The following is a 17,662-nucleotide window of genomic DNA, read 5'->3' as shown; positions in this document are numbered from 1 at the left end:
TAGTGTGAGATATTTTTGGTGCAGTTCTCCCTAAAGTAGGAGTGATACTGAATGACATTAAGATTAGGAAATTGTCCCCTGTAGTTGATAAGCTGTCCTCTAGTACAGCTGTAGCTTTGTTGATTGTAGATACTGAAAAAATTACTATGAGATCCATGGTTTTGCAGAATAGACTTGCGTTAGACATTCTTCTTGCAAAAGAGGACACAGTCTGCCAAAAGTTGAAAGTTCAGCAGTGTTGTACTTATATTCTTGATAACACCAAGGATTTACAGAAGTATATCAAGAATATTACTGTCTTACAGAGAGATCTGAGTTGTTTGACAGCTATAGGTGCAGTGTAAGCAATAGGAATTGACTTAGTGCAGTGGGACATTGCTTTGGGAAATTGGGAAGTGGAATAGTGGGTTTTATCATGAAATCTCTTAGAATTATTTCTCATTGTGCAATAGTCGTAGTGGTATTGTTTAAGGTGTACAAAAAAGTGAAGTTGAAGAAAGGAGTGAAACGAAAGAGAGCGGATGTTGAACTAGAGGAGATACAGAGTAATTATTATGACGATATGAAACGTCTAGAAGAACTTAGACGAAAGGCAATTAAGCCCACGAGGTTTTAATCGGTTATCTGACAAGATCTAGAGATGAAATGTGATGGCTTTATTCGCCATCAGAAGGGGATTGAAGCAGCTTAATTTTGCCTCCACCCTTATACATCACATGTTTACATTGATTTGTGCAGATTGCTACTTATATATTTCTTGTGACCTAACAATCTAACAAACAATGGGATTTCAATCGCCTTTCTGCAATGTTCCATGACTAGAATAACAGAATTACATAATGTGTGCATACTAATGTTAAACATTTCTAGTGAGAAATGTAGTTCTTGTTCATAGCTATATGAAGAAGTAACACAGTTATATGCAATCATGGTTTTATTTCACAGAAAATTCATTATATGTACAAATTGTGAATGTGTGTGCACCTATATTCAAATGTCAAGTGCACTTTAACTGCTGTGCTAACTTAGCATAATTGGAGGCCTTAAGTTTCTGAGTTTCAATGTTTAACTTTCACATGAGAATGGTTTTGCTTTCATCTTCTCTCCACTGCAGGTGCAGATACAAGTCTTCATTAGTTAGCGAGAATGCATTGTTTATTTTTAGCGATAGTAAGCTAGGGAAGAAACTTTTGGCAAGAAAAAGATACACTAACGAAGTTGGAGACAAGTTCTGATGGCGGAGAAATGATTCTCAAGGTCGATCAAATGTACCCAATTGAAAGTGTGGAAGGAGAGCTGAATGTTTCCAATTTCTACCAAGGAAGATGGAAATGTACTCAAGATGATGATGGTGGTTACCTTGAATACTTTGTGTGTTAATAAGTGATGTATTGTTCGTTAGAGAGGAGAGACCCTTAGGATGCAAGGGTTGAATACCGCTTTTGCTATTCCTTTCACTGTGTGGCTACTTGCTATACATTCTATGGACTTGGAGTACTTTTTGAAAGACTCCATAATGTTGACACCCGTTCCTTGCTTACTCTGGATTAGTCAGAATTGTCCTATTTTAGTATAGAGTAGGAGAAGTTAGATTTCTTTAGAGCTACTAAAGACTAGGCAGTAGGATTGAATGTTGCAGTTTAATCTTCAGATCCTCTTCCTCATCTTTTGCATAGTGGCCACCGAGTTTCTGGAGTGCCTTTACTTTTTTAGGCTAAATTTCATCAGGAGATTCAGATTTATTCTTGTGAGACTATATATTTATAATATGCTTCTGAGACTCATCTGTATCAGATCGTTTCTGAGTTTGCAATAAAACCCATTAACTTTATCTAGTAGTCCTGGCTTTATTGCATACCTACCTTTGTTCATGTGTTATGATAATAGAAAGTGATGCTAACTCTCGCTTACCTCTATAGAAGCTAATAAAATGTCTACGAGAGCTTTCGCGCTACTCTAGAGGGACTTCAGAGGAAAGCCCAAGAGCATGCCAGCAAGAGGATGGTCAGTAAACATTATGTGGCCTGGAAGGTGAGCCCATGAACCCAGAGCCAGGTGTTGGTAAGAGGCTTGTGGTTCCTCTAGTGTGTAGTAATTATTTTTCTGTGACAGTTTGATATAAAAGAGGCAAAGAACAAGTTGGACTTCTTGTTTTACCCGCAGGTACCTGCTAGGATACAGAGCAAGTCTACAGGACCTATTCTACTTCACAAGTGAGAGTAAGTCATGAAGTAAGAGCACAGCCCCGTTGGTGCCACTGCCTATAGTAGGTGTGATGTTTGAGCAGGTGAACCTTGACAGTGTTAGTTCCTTTGACTCACCTGTGAGAAGTTGGTCTCGTATATGCTAACCACTAATTATAGTGGGCACCTTGTACCAGTCCAAACAACCCTTATTGATGATTAGGTTAAAGACAACCTTTATTGAAAGCTATCCTAGTGGGAGCCATGGAGAGCAGCCTTCAGGCTAAGTCTCGAAGGAATTTAAAGCAGCTTGTTTTACCAGATCAGAACCTCCTGAATGGCCAAATGAAAGGAGAACCACACAAGGAATATATAACATATATGTATTTATTACTAAACACTCTCTACTAACCTCTTTATGAGATTAGAGAACAAAGCACACAATATGAAATCATTAGAACAACAGTAAATAGCACAATACACAGTGGGCTCCAGGGGGAGTCCGAACCATATACTAAGAAAGTGGTATAACAACCACGACTTGACTAGACACAGTGCCTAGAGCACATAGAATTGCTGGGACCCCAAGGAACCACCCAAAGTAGTGACACAGGGAAACCGCGAAGGACGGGTGCAGTGTGAGAACACAGGGGCGAGCTCCGCACAACTCTATGGGAAAGTCGCGGTTGGGTATTTTAAAGATTAAGGACACTTCGGAGAGGACTTTGAGCAAACCCTTTCAAACATAGAAGTTTCTAAGGCCAGCACCCTTGTGAGTACCGGAGTACCCGTGTTACCTAACCCAGGGAATCCGGGTGCATAGGTGTCAAGTGATGTCTGGAATGTTTGTAGGTTTCAATGGCGTGATGCGGAAAAGTGCTGCTGCTGGGAAGGTGAAAAGTGTACGGTGGAATCCAAGCCTGGATTCGAGGTGAGGAGAACCTGAAAACAGAGGGGACAGAGTCTGGGTCACTTCACGGTGACCAGGGGCTCGGTAGACGAATGCCAACCGATGTCGGGTGCTTCAGTTGAGTTGACGCGATTCTTGACTTTGCAGCCACAGGGACGAGGAGATGTCGACGATGACCAAAGTCCAGAGGTGAGCTGTCCCATGAAGGATGTTGAGTGCTAGGGGGTCAGTGCCTGGATGGAACACCAACAAGCCTTGGCAACCACAACCCACAGGGTCAGAGGAAATCAGTTTCGGTGAGGACCAGCAAGGCCCTGGGGACTCTCCAAGCAATGGAGAATCAGGGCACGTCTGGAACAACCAGGAAAGCCTACAGAAAGTTAAAGTTACCTTCACAGGGACCCACAGGCCAAAGACCAAGGATCGCAAAGGGACCATGAGATGAATCACGAAATAACAGCCCACGGAACAGTCGTGGAGTGTAGGCCAGAACCCTTCAGTGAAAACACTGTTTGGAGTCAGTAATACAAGTACCCCACAGCACAGCCTTAGGGGTTGCCGAAAAGCATATGCTGCTGCAAAAGTACACGGTGCACAGGGGTGTGGGTTGCAAGGTCTCCACAAGGGGTACGGACCTTAGAATAGCTGAGTGCGCAGATCAACCTCAGAGACCTCGGGAACCCACCTCCTGTGTTGCAGAAATCTACAGAGTCCTCAGGAGCTCAGAGATGCAAACCGGTCAGATGCGTTTAGGTGCCTGCCTTGCAGGGGAGTAACTCCTTTACTCCAAGAGAGATTCTTCAGTCATCCAGCGTAGTGTAGATCGTCAAAGTACTTGGTTTCTTAGCTGAGTTTAGTCCAGGTAAAATCTAAAGTCCTGTAGTCTGGGGTTCCTACTTTATACCCGAGGAAGGGGTGGGACACACCTATGGGAGGGTCAGGACAAAGGAGTGGTTACACCCATGTCCTTGGTCCAGTTTTGCGCCAGAGAAGGAGCAAATGGCTCTACAACTGGTTTGAGCTGGACTATGCACAGGGACACCAAATGTGCCCCGAGTGCAGACATCGGAGCACTCTCAGAGTGCACCCACCCAGCCCCAAAACACTAAAGCCTGTCTGGGAGGTGGTTACACCTCCCTGTGACAGGAAGCCTATTGTCAAGCCTTCCCCTGCTCGAGCTTGGCTCAGCAGCAGGAGGGCAGACTCGTGTCTGTGGCTGGCAGCATCCATTTTGTGATGCCCAGGTTGAGAAAGCTGGTACCGGGTGTACCGGTGTGGTGCATATGTCCCTTTAGGAGGGTGGAATCCTACCTCCCCTACCAGTTACTGGCAGGGAGAGATGATTACGAGGTGTTTGACACCAAACACAACATGTTTCTAAGCAGCCATTTTAAAGTTAGCATTTACCGCAAGGTTATAATGCACTTAAAAGTATATGGTTGGCTGCATCACAAACTACCCCGGAAAATAGGTTCCGAAGGCTGCAGAGGGGCTCTGCTCATGCATGGGCACCCTCTCACATAAATACCAGCACCCTGACTTCAGGATTGATAAGCCCTGCCATAGGGGTGACTGATAGGTATATATGTGCAGTGATATAAGGTAGATATAGTGAACCTATATCTAAGTAAGGGGTGCATGCACCACCTTACACAGGCTGTAGTAACAGACCTGTGGTGTCAGTTTGAGTGGTCTCTCAGGGGTGGCACAATACATGCTGCAGCCCCTGGGAGGCATCTGGGGTACCTAAACCCTAGGTACATAGTGTACCATATGCTAGGAACTTATAAGGGTACCCCAGAATCCTATCTGGAGTATACCTAAAGTACATGCAATCAATTTAGAGGAGAAAGCAGCAAGGCTGGGGTCCTGGATAACAGGATCCCAGCCCGTCTAAGTCAAAAACAGTGAAACATCAGTAAAAAGTAGGGGTAACTGTAAGAAGCAGATCCTACTCTCCTACATCACCCTTCCTTTGTGCTTCAGGCAACAATTTGTTTTTGGTTGTGGTAGACCATGCCATAAGAAACCAAGAGAATTTACCTCTGAAGAGAACAATACTGTTGTAATAAGGCTGCCCACAAGATCTTATTAGGGTCTGATTTCCCAGGACTATGATTGTCAAAAGAGGAACAAACTTCATATTGTATTTCATGAGAAAAATGTGGGAGTGTGTGTGTGTGCCATACTGCATCTCCACTGCATACTATCCATAGACCAGTGGGTTAGTGGAGTACTTTAATATGACTGTTAACAAAATGATGTGTGTTTTATCTGATAACATCAGGAGGAGGTGCAACCCCTGCCATGTCTTTTATTTGCCTACTGAGAGATTCCACAGAAGGGAGAACATTATGGGGCTTATTTATGAAAACTGTTGCATTACTGCGTGAAAACAGTAATGCAACAGTTTTCACTGAGCCCTCCTTGCGACACGATGGGTGCACCGTATTTACTGTATGATGCTTCATGTCGCAAGGAGTGACAGATGCGTCAGGAATCCTAGCATATCAGTTGGCGCAAAAGTTATGCTTTGCTGGAGTTGTGTCACAAGCATGACTCAACTCCAACAATGAATGAGGCAGGCCCACACACATAGCACTGCGTCACCCTTACCCCTGCTATGAGGCCGGCATAAGGTTTTGATGCAGTGGCGTCCTAGAAGTGGTGCAATGAAATCTGATAGGTTTCACTGCACCACTCCTACGAGGTTTTGTTGCATGGGAACGCCCACTCTGCATACATTATACCTGACTCAGGTATAATGTGGTGCAGTGCTTCACAAGGTAACGCATTAGTCTAGATGTGTTACTTTGTAAATATAGTGCAACATGGTGCATTGTTTATGCCGCCACTGCGTCACCAAAAGGGACGCAACAGCGGTGCAAAAGTGTCGCAAGGGGCTCGTAAATAAGCCCCTCAGTACCTTTGAGCTTCTTTTTGGACATCTTGTCTTTGACCCACAGACTTTCATCTAAAACATTGGGAAGGTGTTCCTGAGACCCATGTAAAAGATAAAATGAACTATGTGCTTGGCCTCAGAAACATGAGAAGGAAGTGCATGGCTAGGCAAAGAAAAACCTCCAGGCTAGCCAAGAGCCAACATAGGCAAGATATAAGCCGGCAGTGACACCGACTGGGCAACAGGCGTTCATGAAAGTATTAATGCTGAAGCCCATTTGCACATGAGCATTGGGTGGCACTGTACATGGTGCCACTTACCTTACAGACTTGATCCAACAAGATTGATGTATCAATCCACATGTTACTGTATCCATCACCAACGTGACACACTTGCAATATGTTAGTTAACCATAGATTAAGGGGAAGGGGAATGGATAAAAGCGAGAAAACAGAGACACTGGAGATTGCCACTCTAACTCATCAGTTCTGCTAACAATGACTTCAACTCTGGGCACAAGTTGGGAGTACATGCGGGGAGATGCCGTCCACCCTGCCGAGAAGTTAAACCCCACTAAAAATATGCTGAACTTGCCCCGGTGTAATTTTCAGACACTGAGACATTTTCAGCAACGCTCCCATGTTACCGGTTTTCCATTCCCAGCAGCAGAGCTGAGGCAGGGAGTGGGATTTTATTTTTTCCTCCAACTGGGCCAAAGATAAAGGCCGAAGTTAAGGGGCAATCAGGACTCCTTTTGTTCCAATATGATCCTGACTGGGCACGTTTGGAGCCTCACACGAAGATCCAAATGCAACGAGGGGAAACAAAAGCATACAGCTTGTTATAACTTCACAGGTACTTAAGAAAGGCATGCTTTTGATTTTATTCAGTCCCTGTATATAAGAGACTAGCAGCCCGTCCCGACGTTGTCCGGGTATGAAATAGATTGTGTGTAATGTGTGTATTCAGATACGGTCATTCGCGTGTTCCCCCGCTTGATGCCCAGCTGCAGCCCTGGTTCATGTTAGCAGGCGCGTGTCCCCCCGCTTGAGGCCCAGCTGCAGCCCTGGTTCATGTCAGCAGGCGCATGTAATTAGTGTAGTGATCCGCCGCCTGAGCCCGGCTACAGCCCTGGCTGATGTTAGCAGGTGCGTGTAATTTGGTTTAATGTGATAGTTCAGTAACAGCGCGCATGAGAGGCTGCAATAATTGTCCCCGCAGACACGCTCAGTCGCGTGTGCCCCCGCTTGAGGGCCACAGCGACCGCCTAACAATTAGAATTGTGTGAGTCTTGAATCAGACCCTCCAGCTTATCGTGATTTCGCGATTCACGAAAAAATCGCGAAATCACGGGACTAGCGCGATGGCCGCGATATTTACATTTGTGGCCGCGATATTTACAAAAAAAGTAAAAGTTTCTACCGGGAGACAGCAAAACACATAAATCTTCATTTATTGCCTGTGCGCGCACACACGTCATTCCGTGCCGCCGTCCAATAGCTGCTTCCTCCTGGCCAAGCTGTGAAAGGCGATCAAGCAGAACAATACGTGTACAGCTTTCACAGTCTCTTTTTTTTTCTCGGAAAGAGCCTGCAGAAAATCGGAGCCTTGATCAGCAGCAATTGAGCAAAAAAAGAACCACCCGATATTTTCTTCAGACGTCCACAGCCTCTTGGATTTTTTTTGAAGTAGCAGCAGTTTGAATTCTAAGCTGCCCTACAAAAGCATCTGCCTACACAGGGTTTTGAATCATTTGGTTGTTTTACCTGCCTTGTTGTAAGGGCACGTGCTGTTTTGCCAACATATCTTCCACAAAGATATTTCGAGGCATGAGCTGCTGCGCAACTGTTGTGTTAAGAGAGGTATTTTATTTTGAAAGCTTCAATGCTGTCTATTAAATTAGAAGTAATCTTACTAAAGATCCGATGATGAACAGGGGTGAATCTGGGAATATGCTAATGGTTTCCATTAAAATCGGATTTCATTTATTAGTTTTGTAAGCGAGTGCACTACATGAAAATCTTAAACTTCTGTAGTTCACTAATTGTGTGCTTATAAATGCTGTCATTTATATCCTGCAAATATATTGAATAGACACAGGAATGTATGCACACACAGATAAATTCACAAAAAATGCCCTTGAAATTTCATGCAAGCCAACAAACATACAGTAACTTTTTAAATATGCACACACATACAGACAAAAATAGATCAATTTGAAAAAGAAAGAAACATTTCAGCTGCCACGTTCCCAAGCTTATCCAGGCACCGTTTGGATATAATAGAAGATGCAGTGGAGACTGCATCCCTTATACCGTAGTGTGGAACCGGGGTGAACCCCCCATGACTAAGCAATAAATAGATCCCATCCACGAAGAGTACTGTAGGAACCCACACACTTCAGTGCCCCCCATCACAAATATAAGACGCCAGAAAAACTTTAGTATGCAGCTGGTTGACTCCGGCCATGGTAGACTGAGAAACCCAGCCTTGAAAACCGACCTGGAGTAGTGGACGCTTTTACTATAGATACATACTTGTAAAACTATGGCCTTTAGCAACAATGTTTGGAAAATTGTGCTGTAAAACGAATTGTCTGGCTACATTTAACAATGGTTGAGGACACCCATTCCTCTACTGCATCCCAGAATGAGGTTGAGCTGTTTAGTGGCACTCACCTGTGCTGTGGGGCCTGTTACCTAAACATTTTCAAGAGTTGCTCGTAGCACCGATCTCAGCCCTGTGAAGAGGAGACTGAGCTCACCTGAGTTGTGGCTATCACTCACTCTGGCTCTGAGGCAAACACTCCTCTTGGCTCACAGGTGTAGCACATTTTTTTCGGCACAGGAAGTAGAGGTGCCCCGGCAGGTGTGCATACATGGGTGCTAGAACACCCAAGGGAGAAACAGGGCCCCTCTCACGAGACGCAGATAGGAAACTTTAAATATGCCTATTTCACAGTGGAGTACTCAGGAAAATCAGTTTAAATTGATTTAACGCTGAAAAGGAATGATTAGGAGTAAAATAAAGTGCCGCAATAATGCCGCTAAATTTCCTTTTTTGTGCCGCTAAATTTGCAAATCTATGCCGCAAAATCCTGGGGGGTCTGTTGAATGATTGTTTCCCGCTGTTCTTATTTTTTTATGACCCACAACGACGCTCTTCGGCCCGAGTGCTTTTTAGACGCATCCAGGCCAAGCCACACACTGCGTTCGGCCCTTTCAGACGTACCCAGGCCAAGGCACACACTGCATTCGGCACCCCCAGTATGTGTGAGACAACAGGCAGTCCCCCAAGGGAGTCTTGCGAATGGTTACTTACCACGCTTCGAGGTGAACTCCTTTGTGACGCCCCCAGCACACGGCCACAGCAGACGATCGGATTAATGTACGATCCAGATGGCATGAAGTGTGGAACGTAGAACACGCCCCCAGCGTTTGTCACGCCCCCAGCATGCCTCTTGATGCGGCGCAATTGCGTATTTGGCGCTTCACATGGCATGAAGGGCGGACACACGCCCACAGCGCGGACACACGCCCACAGCGTTTGTCACGGCCCCAGTGTGTCATGCCCCCAGCGTGCCCCTTGATGCGGCGCAATTAGGATTCACATGCATGAAGGGCGGAACGTACCACACGCCCCCAGCATTTGTCACGCCCCCAGCACACGCCCACAGCAGAACGCAGACACGCCCACAAGGGACTACTTTGCTGGCACGTTTTTTTTACCTTTTAAATGTATATGGTAGCCATCTGCATAGCCTATGTCCTTCTGCTGCAACTGCCCTTTCCAACGCTTTATTGGGTGTTGTGATTGGAGCTGTGGTTACTGAGATTACACGCCTCAAAGGTTTGGGCTCTCTCTTTATAATATTAGTATGGATATGGATATATATATATATATATATATATATATATATATATATATATATATATATATATATATATATATATATATGTTTGAAGAGGCTTTCTTCTTTTAAAAGGAGGTGAAGTCGCACACGATACACAAGGCTTGCAGGCATTTATTTCAAGGAGTGTGGGGCGCACCTGACGCGTTTCGTTTGTCTCTGCAATCTTCTTCAGAGGTTTAGTCCCCGATGAGTGAGCACTGTTCGTGGGCCACTGGCGGTCTGTTTTTGAGCAAGTCCGGCCCTGTAGTGGACAACCAAGTTGTTAATTTGGTGCGGCATGATGGTCCTCGTAGTCCACGTATTCAGTGCTCCCAACGGCCTGATGATAAATTTGTTGCCACATCAATCACTGTCTTGCTGAGAGATTTGGTTCCCAGTTGCGTAGCTCCTTGCAGTCGGACAGTACCGTAAACTGCATTTGGACCCATACCAGGCTCCGGTGTCTGGCGGCAGCCACTATCCCAAAAAGTTTGTTTGACCGAATATTCCGTGGCGGTCCGTGGCGGGGAAACGTGGCGCTCTCACTGGTGGTGCGTACTCCTGCGAACGGACCTGATCGCTTAAAATGTTTGAAGAGGCTTTCTTCTTTTGAAAGGAGGTGAAGTCGCACACGCTAAACAAGGCGTGCAGGCATTTATTTCAAGGAGTGTGGGGCGCACCTGACGCGTTTCGTTTGTCTCTGCAAACTTCTTCAGAGGTTTAGTCCCCAATGAGTGAGCACTGTTCGTGGGCCACTGGCGGTCTGTTTTTGAGCAAGTCCGGCCCTCTAGTGGACAACCAAGTTGTTAATTTGGTGCGGCATGATGGTCCTCGTAGTCCACGTATTCAGAGCTCCCAACGGCCTGATGATAAATTTGTTGCCACATCAATCACTGTCTTGCTGAGAGATTTGGTTCCCAGTCGCGTAGCTCCTTGCAGTTGGACAGTATATATATTGATACCCCTTGGTTCCTTTTCACCAGAATTTGCAGCGCTCTCTCGCCGGTTCGTAAATCCCCACGGCAGAACCACGCCGCATTTAAATTCACAACCAATTCCCCCAGCTGGGAGAAAAACAGGACGAACTCACGTTTGTCTTCACTTATGTGCTTTTTTATTTAATCCTCACAGCATGGAGTTTCTCAAGCAGGCAGGCACAAATCTACGCATTTCGGGATAGCATTTCCCTTGTTCACGATCAATTTGGCTCCAGGCTCTCAGTCTCAATATAGTGAGTGATATTATTACATAATTTCCTGTGTGATGTTATTTTGGCCCTCGGCCTTCTGGATAATGTAGTTTTTTGCAATTTTTATTATACATTTTTTTTATCTGTCTGCATAGCCTATGTCCTTCTGCTGCAACTGCCCTTTCCAACGCTGTATTGGGTGTTGTGATTGGTGCTGTGGTTACTGAGATTACCTGCCTCAAAGGTTTGGGCTCTCTCTTTATAATATTAGTATGGATACGTATACACTGACAAAATGGCAGGTGTGTTGGTCTGTCCTAGTATTTACACAAATAACATTTTAAATATCACTATTTCTTTCTTTTATACTGCTACTCATCCTAAAGCATGGTGTCAGAGCGCTTTATGTAACACTAGCAGCCCGTCCCGACGTTGTCCGGGTATAAATTGCTGCCGGCCAGTAGTATATTGTTTTGTAGGATTTCTTATCTGTGACAGGCCTGTGAAACGCTCCGATTCACAGTGCACTGCTGATGCACTTAAGAGTGCGCGTTCAGTAGTGTGTGAACTTGAGTTTCCCTACTTTATTTTTCCTTGCAATATTATATAGCGCAAACTCGACAACCTGGCATGAGCACAATTTACATTACAGAAGAACACATTCATTTGTGGTAGGTACGGGGAGACAAAGCGATTTGCCTGGAATCACAGGATGTTGAGCTGATGCCGAGATTCGAACGTAGCTCCCCAGCTCTAAAGTTCGCAATTCTAGAACTTGTGGCGGGAGGTGTGTCTAAAAGTGTATGTCGGTGCTGGCCATCAATGAGAGAGACCTGTGCATTTTTCAAATGGGTGGTGAAAAAAATTAGTATGTTGCTGGAGATGTGGGCCGCCGTGCCACCAATGTACTTACCGGGGGAGGGCAAACACCCATTATTCCGCAACTTTCTTTCCGCATACCATCACTCCGCATCCTTTCATTACGAAAGTACCATGACTCCGCAATGCCATTATAACGCATGGCATTACATTTTATATGCTTTTACCACGCATACATTTACAACGAAATTCGTTGTAAATGCATGAATGGTAAAAGCATGTTTTTTTTAATGTTTGGATAAGGTAAGTATGGGTATAGGGGTATATGTTTTGGGGTACTGAGGTATATGTTTTGGGGTGTTTGGGTATTTTAAGGGTTCAGATATAGTTTTGGGTTATGGGGTACAGGGGTAGTTTTAGGGTTTAGGGATAGGTATGGGTTTTGGGGTACGGGGGAATTTTTAGGGTTCAGGGCTAGGTTAGGGTTTTGGGGTATAGGTGTATTTTTAGGGTTCAGGGGTAGGTTTGGGTTTTGGGGTACAGGGGTATTTTAAGGGTTCAGGGCTAGGTTTGGGTTTTGGGGTACAGGGGTATTTTTAGGGTTCAGGGCTAGGGTTGGGTTTTGGGGTACAGGGGTATTTTAGTGTTCAGGGATAGGTTTGGGTTTTGGGGTACAGGGTTATTTTTAGGGTTCAGGGCTAGGTTTGGGTTTTGGGGTACAGGGGTATTTTTAGGGTTCAGGGGTAGGTTCAGGTTTTGGGGTACAGGGGTATTTTAAGGGTTCAGGGCTAGGTTTGGGTTTTGGGGTACAGGGGTATTTTAGGGTTCAGGGGTAGGTTTGGGTTTTGGGGTACAGTGGTATTTTTAGGGTTCAGGGCTAGGTTTGGGTTTTGGGGTATAGGGGTATTTTAAGGGTTCAGGGGTAGGTTTGAGTTTTGAGGTATAGGGGTATTTATAGGGTTCAGGGCTAGGTTTGGGTTTTGGGGTACAGGGGTATTTTTAGGGTTTAGGGATAGGTTTGGGTTTTGGGGTACAGGGTATATTTATAGGGTTAAGATGGGTTAAAAGATAAAATGAACTATGTGCTTGGCCTCAGAAACATGAGAAGGAAGTGCATGGCTAGGCAAAGAAAAACCTCCAGGCTAGCCAAGAGCCAACATAGGCAAGATATAAGCCGGCAGTGACACCGACTGGGCAACAGGCGTTCATGAAAGTATTAATGCTGAAGCCCATTTGCACATGAGCATTGGGTGGCACTGTACATGGTGCCACTTACCTTACAGTCTTGATCCAACAAGATTGATGTATCAATCCACATGTTACTGTATCCATCACCAACGTGACACACTTGCAATATGTTAGTTAACCATAGATTAGGGGGAAGGGGAATGGATAAAAGCGAGAAAATAAGAGACACTGGAGATTGCCACTATAACTCATCAGTTCTGCTAACAATGACTTCAACTCTGGGCACAAGTTGGGAGTACATGCGGGGAGATGCCGTGCACCCTGCCGAGAAGTTAAACCCCACTAAAAATATGCTGAACTTGCCCCGGTGTAATTTTCAGACACTGAGACATTTTCAGCAACGCTCCCATGTTACCGGTTTTCCATTCCCAGCAGCAGAGCTGAGGCAGGGAGTGGGATTTTATTTTTTCCTCCAACTGGGCCAAAGATAAAGGCCGAAGTTAAGGGGCAATCAGGTCTCCTTTTGTTCCAATATGATCCTGACTGGGCACGTTTGGAGCCTCACACGAAGATCCAAATGCAACGAGGGGAAACAAAAGCATACAGCTTGTTATAACTTCACAGGTACTTAAGAAAGGCATGTTTTTGATTTTATTCAGTCCCTGTATATAAGAGACTAGCAGCCCGTCCCGACGTTGTCCGGGTATGAAATAGGTTGTGTGTAATGTGTGTATTCAGATACGGTCATTCGCGTGTTCCCCCGCTTGATGCCCAGCTGCAGCCCTGGTTCATGTTAGCAGGCGCGTGTCCCCCCGCTTGAGGCCCAGCTGCAGCCCTGGTTCATGTCAGCAGGCGCATGTAATTAGTGTAGTGATCCGCCGCCTGAGCCCGGCTACAGCCCTGGCTGATGTTAGCAGGCGCGTGTAATTTGGTTTAATGTGATAGTTCAGTAACAGCGCGCATGAGAGGCTGCAGTAATTGTCCCCGCAGACACGCTCAGTCGCGTGTGCCCCCGCTTGAGGGCCACAGCGACCGTCTAACAATTAGAATTGTGTGAGTCTAGAATGATTGTTTCCCGCTGTTCTTATTTTTTTATGACCCACACCGACGCTCTTCGGCCCGAGTGCTTTTTAGACGCATCCAGGCCGAGCCACACACTGCGTTCGGCCCTTTCAGACGCACCCAGGCCAAGGCACACACTGCATTCGGCACCCCCAGTATGTGTGAGACAACAGGCAGTCCCCCAAGGGAGTCTTGCGAATGGTTACTTACCACGCTTCGAGGTGAACGCCTTTGTGACGCCCCCAGCACACGGCCACAGCAGACGATCTGATTAATGTACGATCCAGATGGCATGAAGTGTGGAACGTAGAACACGCCCCCAGCGTTTGTCACGCCCCCAGCATGCCTCTTGATGCGGCGCAATTGCGTATTTGGCGCTTCACATGGCATGAAGGGCGGACACACGCCCACAGCGCGGACACACGCCCACAGCGTTTGTCACGGCCCCAGTGTGTCATGCCCCCAGCGTGCCCCTTGATGCGGCGCAATTAGGACTCACATGCATGAAGGGCGGATTGTACCACACGCCCCCAGCATTTGTCACGCCCCCAGCACACGCCCACAGCAGAACGCAGACACGCCCACAAGGGACTACTTTGCTGGCACATTTTTTTTACCTTTTAAATGTATATGGTAGCCGTCTGCATAGCCTATGTCCTTCTGCTGCAACTGCCCTTTCCAACGCTTTATTGGGTGTTGTGATTGGGGCTGTGGTTACTGAGATTACACGCCTCAAAGGTTTGGGCTCTCTCTTTATAATATTAGTATGGATATGGATATATATATATATATATATATATATATATATATATATATATATATATATATATATATATATATATATATATGTTTGAAGAGGCTTTCTTCTTTTGAAAGGAGGTGAAGTCGCACACGCTACACAAGGCTTGCAGGCATTTATTTCAAGGAGTGTGGGGCGCACCTGACACGTTTTGGTTTGTCTCTGCAATCTTCTTCAGAGGTTTAGTCCCCGATGAGTGAGCACTGTTCGTGGGCCACTGGCGGTCTGTTTTTGAGCAAGTCCGGCCCTGTAGTGGACAACCAAGTTGTTAATTTGGTGCGGCATGATGGTCCTCGTAGTCCACGTATTCAGTGCTCCCAACGGCCTGATGATAAATTTGTTGCCACATCAATCACTGTCTTGCTGAGAGATTTGGTTCCCAGTTGCGTAGCTCCTTGCAGTCGGACAGTACCGTAAACTGCATTTGGACCCATACCAGGCTCCGATGTCTGCCGGCAGCCACTATCCCAAAAAGTTCGTTTGACCGAATATTCCGTGTCGGTCCGTGGCGGGGAAACGTGGCGCTCTCACTGGTGGTGCGTACTCCTGCGAACGGACCTGATCGCTTAAAATGGTTGAAGAGGCTTTCTTCTTTTGAAAGGAGGTGAAGTCGCACACGCTAAACAAGGCTTGCAGGCATTTATTTCAAGGAGTGTGGGGCGCACCTGACGCGTTTCGTTTGTCTCTGCAAACTTCTTCAGAGGTTTAGTCCCCGATGAGTGAGCACTGTTCGTGGGCCACTGGCGGTCTGTTTTTGAGCAAGTCCGGCCCTCTAGTGGACAACCAAGTTGTTAATTTGGTGCGGCATGATGGTCCTCGTAGTCCACGTATTCAGTGCTCCCAACGGCCTGATGATAAATTTATTGCCACATCAATCACTGTCTTGCTGAGAGATTTGGTTCCCAGTCGCGTAGCTCCTTGCAGTTGGACAGTATATATATTGATACCCCTCGGTTCCTTTTCACCAGAATTTGCAGCGCTCTCTCGCCGGTTCGTAAATCCCCACGGCAGAACCACGCCGCATTTAAATTCACAACCAATTCCCCCAGCTGGGAGAAAAACAGGACGAACTCACGTTTGTCTTCACTTATGTGCTTTTTTATTTAATCCTCACAGCATGGAGTTTCTCAAGCAGGCAGGCACAAATCTACGCATTTTGGGATAGCATTTCCCTTGTTCACGATCAATTTGGCTCCAGGGTCTCAGTCTCAATATAGTAAGTGATATTATTACATAATTTCCTGTTTGATGTTATTTTGGCCCTCGGCCTTCTGGATAATGTAGTTTTTTGCAATTTTTTTTAATACATTTTTTTATCTGTCTGCATAGCCTATGTCCTTCTGCTGCAACTGCCCTTTCCAACTCTGTATTGGGTGCTGTGATTGGTGCTGTGGTTACTGAGATTACCTGCCTCAAAAGTTTGGGCTCTCTCTTTATAATATTAGTATGGATACGTAAACACTGACAAAATGGCAGGTGTGTTGGTCTGTCCTAGTATTTACACAAATAACATTTTAAATATCACTATTTCTTTCTTTTATACTGCTACTCATCCTAAAGCATGGTGTCAGAGCGCTTTATGTAACACTAGCAGCCCGTCCCGACGTTGTCCGGGTATGAATTGCTGCCGGCCAGTAGTATATTGTTTTGTAGGATTTCGTTTTGATAGCATTTCTTATCTGTGACAGGCCTGTGAAACGCTCCGATTCACAGTGCACTGCTGATGCACTTAAGAGTGCGCGTTCAGTAGTGTGTGAACTTGAGTTTCCCTACTTTATTTTTCCTTGCAATATTATATAGCGCAAACTCGACAACCTGGCATGAGCACAATTTACATTACAGAAGAACACATTCATTTGTGGTAGGTTTGGGGAGACAAAGCGATTTGCCTGGAATCACAGGATGTTGAGCTGATGCCGAGATTCGAACGTAGCTCCCCAGCTCTAAAGTTCGCAATTCTAGAACTTGTGGCGGGAGGTGTGTCTAAAAGTGTATGTCGGTGCTGGCCATCAATGAGAGAGACCTGTGCATTTTTCAAATGGGTGGTGAAAAAAATTAGTATGTTGCTGGAGATGTGGGCCGCCGTGCCACCAATGTACTTACCGGGGGAGGGCAAACACCCATTATTCCGCAACTTTCTTTCCGCATACCATTACTCCGCATCCTTTCATTACGAAAGTACCATGACTCCGCAATGCCATTATAACGCATGGCATTACATTTTATATGCTTTTACCACGCATACATTTACAACGAAATTCGTTGTAAATGCATGAATGGTAAAAGCATGTTTTTTTAAATGTTTGGATAAGGTAAGTATGGGTATAGGGGTATATGTTTTGGGGTACTGAGGTATATGTTTTGGGGTGTTGGGGTATTTTAAGGGTTCAGATATAGTTTTGGGTTATGGGGTACAGGGGTAGTATTAGGGTTTAGGGATAGGTATGGGTTTTGGGGTATGGGGGAATTTTTAGGGTTCAGGGCTAGGTTAGGGTTTTGGGGTATAGGTGTATTTTTAGGGTTCAGGGGTAGGTTTGGGTTTTGGGGTACAGGGGTATTTTAAGGGTTCAGGGCTAGGTTTGGGTTTTGGGGTACAGGGGTATTTTTAGGGTTCAGGGCTAGGGTTGGGTTTGGGGGTACAGGGGTATTTTAGTGTTCAGGGATAGGTTTGGGTTTTGGGGTACAGGGTTATTTTTAGGGTTCAGGGCTAGGTTTGGG

Source organism: Lissotriton helveticus, chromosome 5_1 (assembly GCF_964261635.1).
Source record: "Lissotriton helveticus chromosome 5_1, aLisHel1.1, whole genome shotgun sequence".
Taxonomy (NCBI): domain Eukaryota; kingdom Metazoa; phylum Chordata; class Amphibia; order Caudata; family Salamandridae; genus Lissotriton; species Lissotriton helveticus.
The sequence above is the reverse complement of the archived record's forward strand: the minus strand, read 5'-3'. Positions refer to the sequence as shown.